Source organism: Adiantum capillus-veneris, chromosome 12 (genome assembly GCF_014529385.1).
Source record: "Adiantum capillus-veneris isolate H3 chromosome 12, ASM1452938v2, whole genome shotgun sequence".
NCBI lineage: Eukaryota > Viridiplantae > Streptophyta > Polypodiopsida > Polypodiales > Pteridaceae > Adiantum > Adiantum capillus-veneris.
In genome coordinates, this window is record NC_140942.1 from 71,231,617 (window position 1) to 71,239,159 (window position 7,543).

Below are 7,543 nucleotides of genomic sequence, written 5' to 3' on the forward strand. Positions count from 1 at the left end.
ATTTGAGCAAGAACAGTTGATACGTTGTTGGAGAGGTTGCCTAGATCAATGCCATGTATGCCTATTACTACGGTGAGACCCTTATTGAAACCACAAACACAATATTTTGCCATTAGTATTGGGGAGGAGGATGGTCAATTGGATTTTGTGGCGATGTCATATAAAGAGGGGCTTTGAGGCACTAGGGTGCATGTGTGAAGCTCTTCAAAAGTAATTAGCCTTCTCTCAAGAAGTTTAAAATGCTCCAGCACATGCTAGCTTTTGTGCACGTGTGTGTGTGTGTGTGTGTGTGTGTGTGTGGGTTCAACCACAAGGCAATTCAGCTCTACATTGCTTGGCAAATTGCCTTCGTCCACTATGATTGGGTTGCAAGTTTGCCGATAGAAATGATGCATTGAACAATCTAGACAAGTAAAACACAATAAAAATTGTATTGACACTATGAGATGGAATTTCAAATAGAAGAGCAAGTATTGGACATGATCGGAGAGTGAAAATTGAATACGAGCAAGGTCTCAACATGATTAGAGAGAACTGCTTACTTGCTTGAAAACTTTAAAGGACTAGTACGGTCGACCGCCTTCGGCGGCCTCTCTGTCTCTTTCTCTCTCCCTCTTTATCGCGTGCACAGGGGCTTCTCTAAGTTTTGGAGTTCAACCTTCATGTCGTAGATTTCGGCACATGTAAAGAGCTCCCCCTTCCGCCAAATTATGTTAGTTTAGATTATCGGCAAGTCTTCTTACGTGTCTCTGAAAAAGATCCATCGCACTTAACTTTTAAGGTCCAAAATACTCACATTTGAAGAGGTCTTTCTTATTGATTCCAATGGTTTTGGCATACATACTAATACATACTAGAGATCGTGTGAATTGTTTATGTATATTTCCACACAAATAACACATCCACACGTAGAGAGGGATGTTAAACGTGTAAAAAATGTGTTATCTAGATCCTACATGCTTTTCCTAAGCTTCTTATGTGTTGAAAAAGCGTGAGACAATTATATTTGAAATTGAAATTGTAAGATGATGTAAAACGAGGAAATTTTGATATGCAAAAGTTCATAGGTGATTGCAACAATGCAAAGTGCATGATCTCCCTCCTCTTTGTGTACGTTCAAGTCTTGAGGTAAGTGCCAAAATAATTATTGGTGGAACTTCGTGGACGATGCGAAGTGTACGGATCATGTTAAAGCTCATAATATTGTTGCTATCAAAAATATGTGACGGTGCATTAAATTGTCCATCCAACGTCTAGTTGCACATAGGATGTGCCAAAGATCACCTTTTGAAGACAAAAATGTTGGTTTCAAAGCTTTTTTTTGCCGAATGACATTGGAGATTTATATATTGAAAGCAAAGTTTACATGAACAGAGGCATTGGAGCCGATACATGCCAACTCACAAAGTCTTTGACCACAAAGGTCCACACAAGAATATTGCTTTTACAAATAATTTCCATCCATAGAGGATCATCAAAATAAACAAGTTCATATTTATCTCTAAGTGTCTGCCTTGAAGTCGACTGCTTCCTCTAGTTTCATAATTAGCTCTTTAAGTTCATCCAAGAGCTCACCAACCCACTTGCCATCATCTTTAAGTCCATCTTCTAAGATGTCCTATGGCTTGCCACCCTACTCTGTACATAATACTTTGATGCATCTTTAAGGATGGTGAACTTTTGAAGGAAATCTATTGCATCCATTCTCCTCATAGTTGGTGTAGAAATTAAGCATTTCGGAATCATATCCTTATCGGTTGTAAAGGAAATGGCCTATGAACTTTGGGAATAGTGGAATTAAGAGAATTAGAGTGAACATTTTGTGCGACTACTTTGAGAGCATAGGGGTGAACTTAATTAGCGGTAGCAACATAACCATAGTATTTAATTAACTTGGCATGAACAATACTTTTGCAAGAGAGAGAGTTCAGAGAACTTGACAACAATTGAGGATCGGTCCCCCCTCCAATAGGCTTTTGTATTATAGATTCTCTCATCGAGAGAGACTTGGTACAATACAATCTTTGTGTTCCTTGTGACCTGGGTGATGCAATGAAGATGGAGCTTCATGCATCACGATCATAACATAGACTCTGTAGAAATCATTAACCATCCCTAGCCTTAGTCCCAAGGCCTCAAACACCTTCAAAGGTTGAGAGAGCTAGCGGAGAATGAGGGTAGGGAAGAGGAAGAAGAAATATTCATAGGAGAAAGAAATAGTTCCTCACTTATAATCACTCGTCTTGCTTAGCATACATAATAGCATAATAATGAAGATGGAGAAGATGGCAAGCTTAAGCATTGAAGCATGGCTCTTGGTTGGATTTGCATTCCATAGCTAAGAGTGTTGGTGTAGGCTCTCAACTTCTCTACTAGCTTGGAGAAGGAGATGGAGCTCTTGCACTTTGCAACTCACACAATGAGTGTGTGTGGGGGGGGGAGGAGAGTATGCCACCCAAGCTAGCCCCCTCCTTGCTTTGGTTGACCCCCTCTTCAAGCACTAGCTGGCACTTGATTAGATCTCCTCAAGCCTGGCCAATCACATGCTTAGTGCATATCAAGCAACAAGGGTAGCCTTGGGACAAGTGTCCCCCTTTCCCCTTTAAGAGAGAGGACTTGATAAATGCATAAACAATTAATTGAATTAACTAAATTATCATTGGACCCCTTGGCCAACCAATAGGCTTTAAGCACACCATGAGGGAAACATGAAGAGGAGCTTGACAAGTGTCTTATTTGCTTTCTTTGTACCAAGCTTTCCTTGTATGAGGGTGTGTGTGTTCTCTCTCTAGCTCCTACGAAGAGGGCTCGACCCCCCTTGAGTAGGGATCATGTTGACTTTGTGGAACACCTTACCCCCTCAAGCACCTTAGTCATGGAGCACCTTAGCACCTTAATCAGCAAGCATGACAAGCACCTCAAGCTTGGGTCAGGTTCCCACCTCAAGCTCAACCCTAGCTTGCCTAAGGTGAAAGAACTTTTAACACTAACCTTTGGAGGTCTTTAATGAAGCTAACCCTAAGGTCTTTAAGCTCCATTAGCTAGCCTTGCTCTTTGACAGACTATCTCTCATTTGGACCCCTTTACCATTGGCCCCCGAGATAGATCTGTAAGCACATGTCTATATTCTAACCTTTGTTCCCGCCTATTCTCTCACATTAAATGATCAGTTCAATATGAGAAAATCATCTGGGTTGGTTAGTTAGATTTTATGACGTTACCTCTCTCTTGAAATCATAGTCGTCCTCGACTATGAGATAGAAGAGATAAAGCCTTAGTCATTAGTCAATGTTTCTTAGCGGGTAGAGGATCCCTTTTTACCCTACGACATCATTCCAAGATGGATGACTAATCCATTTGGTGCTTGGGAGATGTAGTTGCCACAAGCATGTCTTATCTTTAGTCCATTTCATTCTCCCAAGTACAGTGACAAATTCTACTTGGTGTTTGAGAGACGTCGTCATCACAAACATGATTCTAAGCATGCATACTACTTAAATTGTGCAGAATGAAAAGAGAATTAGTCTTATAAGACAAAACCATTGATCATTTAAAAGAAATTTGTACATTTGCTTACTCTAATGTAGCATTGTAAGCATTGACAAGGTTCATACTATCCTTAAGCTATATTCCTTACATCCATCTAGCATCTTCAAAAGGATGATTTTTGAACTTAATAAGATACCGCAGGATAATCTAACCATGTCATAGTACCTTGTCTTCATTGCAAAAAATAGCTTCGGGTTGTAGCACCTCTTCTTGGTCTTTGATTTCAGGAGGGTCTTCAATAATTGGTTCACTTGGTGGCTCTCCTTTGTAGGCTTAAGTAGGCTCACAAAACATTGTGTATGAGCCAATGGTTGGGCAGCTTGTGTAAATAATACATCTCAAGATTGGCTTCAAGATTTGAAAAGGACTATAGTATATTGTTTGCTAGCTTAGCATAATACTTTTGATGGCCTGTAGGATTTTTGCACGTCGTTTGCCTCAATCGAGCCTTGGGAAATTTAAGTAAGACCCAATCATTTTCTTTGAATGTTAAGGCCCTTCTGGGCTTGTTAGCACCAGCTTTTTTCCTTTGTTGAGAGATGGATATAGCTTCCTTAATCTTTTGGACAGATTCTTGTAGGTCACGGCTATACTCATCGATAGCAAAGATTCCCATGTACTTTAAGTAGCAAGGGTCTTTTAGGTCTTCCCTCAATGACTTCAAAAGGTGCTTTTGCCGTTGAAGTATGGATAGTATTATTGTACGCATACTCTACAAGGGGTAAATACTTTTCCCACTGTGAGCATTGATCTACTTCTGTAACATAAGTTTTTAGTAGCTCGAGTATTGTAAGATTGGGTATCTCACTTTGGCCATCCGTTTGTGGGTGATAGGCCGCAGAGAAATTCAATATTGTTCCTAAATTTTCAACGAGACCTTTTCAAAAATTATTGGTCATTTTAGGATCTCTATCTGACACGATGGATGTTGGCAATCCATGGTGTTTGAAATCTGAGATATGAAGAGATTTTCCATTTGGTGTGTCTTAATAGTCTTGTTGATAGGAATAAAGTGTGCTTGCTTGCTAAACCCGTCGACTATTGTCTATATTCTTGTATTTCCATGGATAGACTTGGGTAATCCAAAGACAAATCCATGGATATACTCTCCCGTGGTGAATTAGGGATTGGCAATGGCTAGAGTAATCCAGGTTGCTTCCCTCTATCATACTTAGTCTTTCGGCATACTAGACATTTTGAAACATATACTTGTCTGTCCACTTTCATGGTAGGCCAATAGAAGTATGTCTCTACTCCTCAAAGAGTAGGCTAAATGCCTCTATGCCCCGCATAGGAAGGAGCATGGGATTCATGCATGACTTTCTCACGAAGGGAGTGGGTAGCACATATCCTATTGCCATGAAGAAGGTAACCATCCTACAAGGTGAATGGTTCCTCTTTCTTCCCCAAAGCAAGGGATGACATTAGATCTTTAAAGTCAGGGTCAATAGCATACTCATCTATCATAGAAGATAGATCATTGTGAGTTGCTATAAACACCGCATTAACTTTTGGTAATCATGAAAGTGCATCGGCCACTTGATTGTACTTACTAGCAATGTGAGCAATATGAAAATAAAATTGCGATAGAAAATTTGCCCACCTCATTTGTTTGTCAAAAAGCTTGGTTTGGGTCATGAAGTACTTGAGACATGATGGTTTGTTCGTAAAATAAATGGAGTCCCCAATAAATAGTGCTTCCATGTGTCTAGGGCATGTAGAACAACTGTGTGCTTTGCTGCACGTGTCGAAGGCTCAGAACTTGCTTGCGCACTGTGTGCAAGCCTCGAAAGGCTGCAAGCACACAACTAGATAGTCCTAGCAAGCTCAAAGAAACAATGGTGTGTCACTCCAATGCTTCCGTTGTGAAGAATCTTGTGATGTGAAGAAGAAGGAGCCACCGTCGATGCCACGCTCAATCGCCTCGCGCCGCCGATGGCGTTGCAATGCTCGATTACTCTCTCTCTAGCATACACACACACACCTACACAAGTGAGCACCCAAAGGAGAAGGAGATAGAGATGGAGCAAGAGCTCTTCTTATCTTACACCTGAAAGAATGAGGATTTTAGGTCAAAATAGACCTTTTATAAGAGTTTAATCCATTCACACATGGGCGTCCATAGTGGCCGATCAAAGTAAAAATAGTATCAAATGAGATATGTGGTGCGCCTCTCGTCGGCGATCACCTAAGCACCTATAGGATCGACAAACCCGATCCCTGACGCAAAACAATGTGATATCCGTGGATGTTAACTGGGCCGACGCCCGTTTGCCAAGGTCAGCACCAAGCGATGGGAAGCATTGGGCAATCACCAAGCCTCCTATTCACTCAATGCTGACTCCACTGTCGCCTGTAATGACTTTAACACCAAGGTCAGCACCAAGCGATGGGGAGAGTTGGGCAGTCACCAAGCCTCCTATTCGCTCGGTGCTAGCTCCACTGTCGCTTGTAATGACTTTAACACCAAGGTTGGCACCAAGTGATGGGGAGTGTTGGGCAGTCACCCAAGCCTCCTATTCGCTCAGTGATGACTCCACTATCGCTTGTGATGACTTCAACACCAAGGTCAGTACCAAGCGATGGGAAGCGTTGGGCAGTCACCAAGCCTCTTATTTGCTCAGTGCTGACTCCATTGTCGCTTGTAATGACATCACCAAAAAGGGCTCCATTGTCAGTTAACATGCCTCCCTTCTTGATGTAGATTCCATCCTCGAAAGCTATTGAGATGAAACCCATTTGTCGAGGTGGAAGAGCATCCGAGATTGAATATCCTTAGCCTTCTTCATCACTGCAAAATCAACCAAAATTGGCACAGTAATTTCATTGTCATATACATTTAAAAAGCACATGCAATTTTAGGCACACAAATTGATTGGTAATAGAATATTAAACAATTTGTTAGTAGTAAAACATTAAATTGTAATATAATCAAATGCATAAGTACTTGTAAAGGTTAAAAAAAAACAAGTATGGGGTCACTAATTTAACGATCGAGAGGCACTAGAGGTCAACATTAATACCATAGGCAAGCTTCTCAATTTTCTCTGGTCAATTAAATTATTTAATCACAAGAGCAAAGTATTTCATGTTCGAGGGCTGACTAGAGGCTATAACCTAGAAGACCTTGTAGTTAAGCTATGATAAAAGGAATTGCTCATGGAATCATCGCTTGACTTATTCCCTTTTATTTGACTCCTCAAAGTTTGTTCACATTGATTCAATTTTGATGTGTATGCTTATTTTATATGCCTTGGGTTTTTTGCTTTTCAAGGAAAAGCGTCCACACTGATCAGACCTCTAGGGCTCTAGTACCATAGGTGATCATGTGAGTGAAGTACCAAATCAAGATGGGATTTCTCTTCCAGCCTAAGATTTTACATTGTGGCACTTTTGATTTTATTGTTTGTTCATTTTTAGCATTTTAATTTTGTAACTTTGGGGGGTCATATAACATTGTTACCCTCCCCAGGCTCATCACACTAGTAAACTCCCTTTATAATACTTAAGCTAAAGGTCAATAGGGACTAAGCCCACTGGAAATCCCTATTACATTGCACACAATGCTACCTAAATCGGATTAAGAGCCTAAAGTAACCATTGATTATTAGGAAGGCATTCCCCATGGTATTAAGAGAAGATCTCTAACTCCTAACTTGGTCAAACTAGCTTAGTCAAACTGTTTGATTCTGAAACCTAAACAAGGGATTATGACAGAAAATTATATAGAATCTATTGTTTAGTCTAAGAAAATGTGATGAATATTGTGCTTCTAATCACATGTAAGGCAAACAATCATGGATATAAAAACAAAGACAAGGGGCAATGCTAATGGACAAAAAACACCTATCCGTGTTGATGATTGCGCTCGATTCAAAGAGTGAACGAGAGAAAGATTCCATGAAGTTCAAAATTCTAACAATTACAATGTCTTTTGGTACACACTAGAAAACACAAGGAATACCTCTAGGAGGCACATCAATGGAAATAGCCA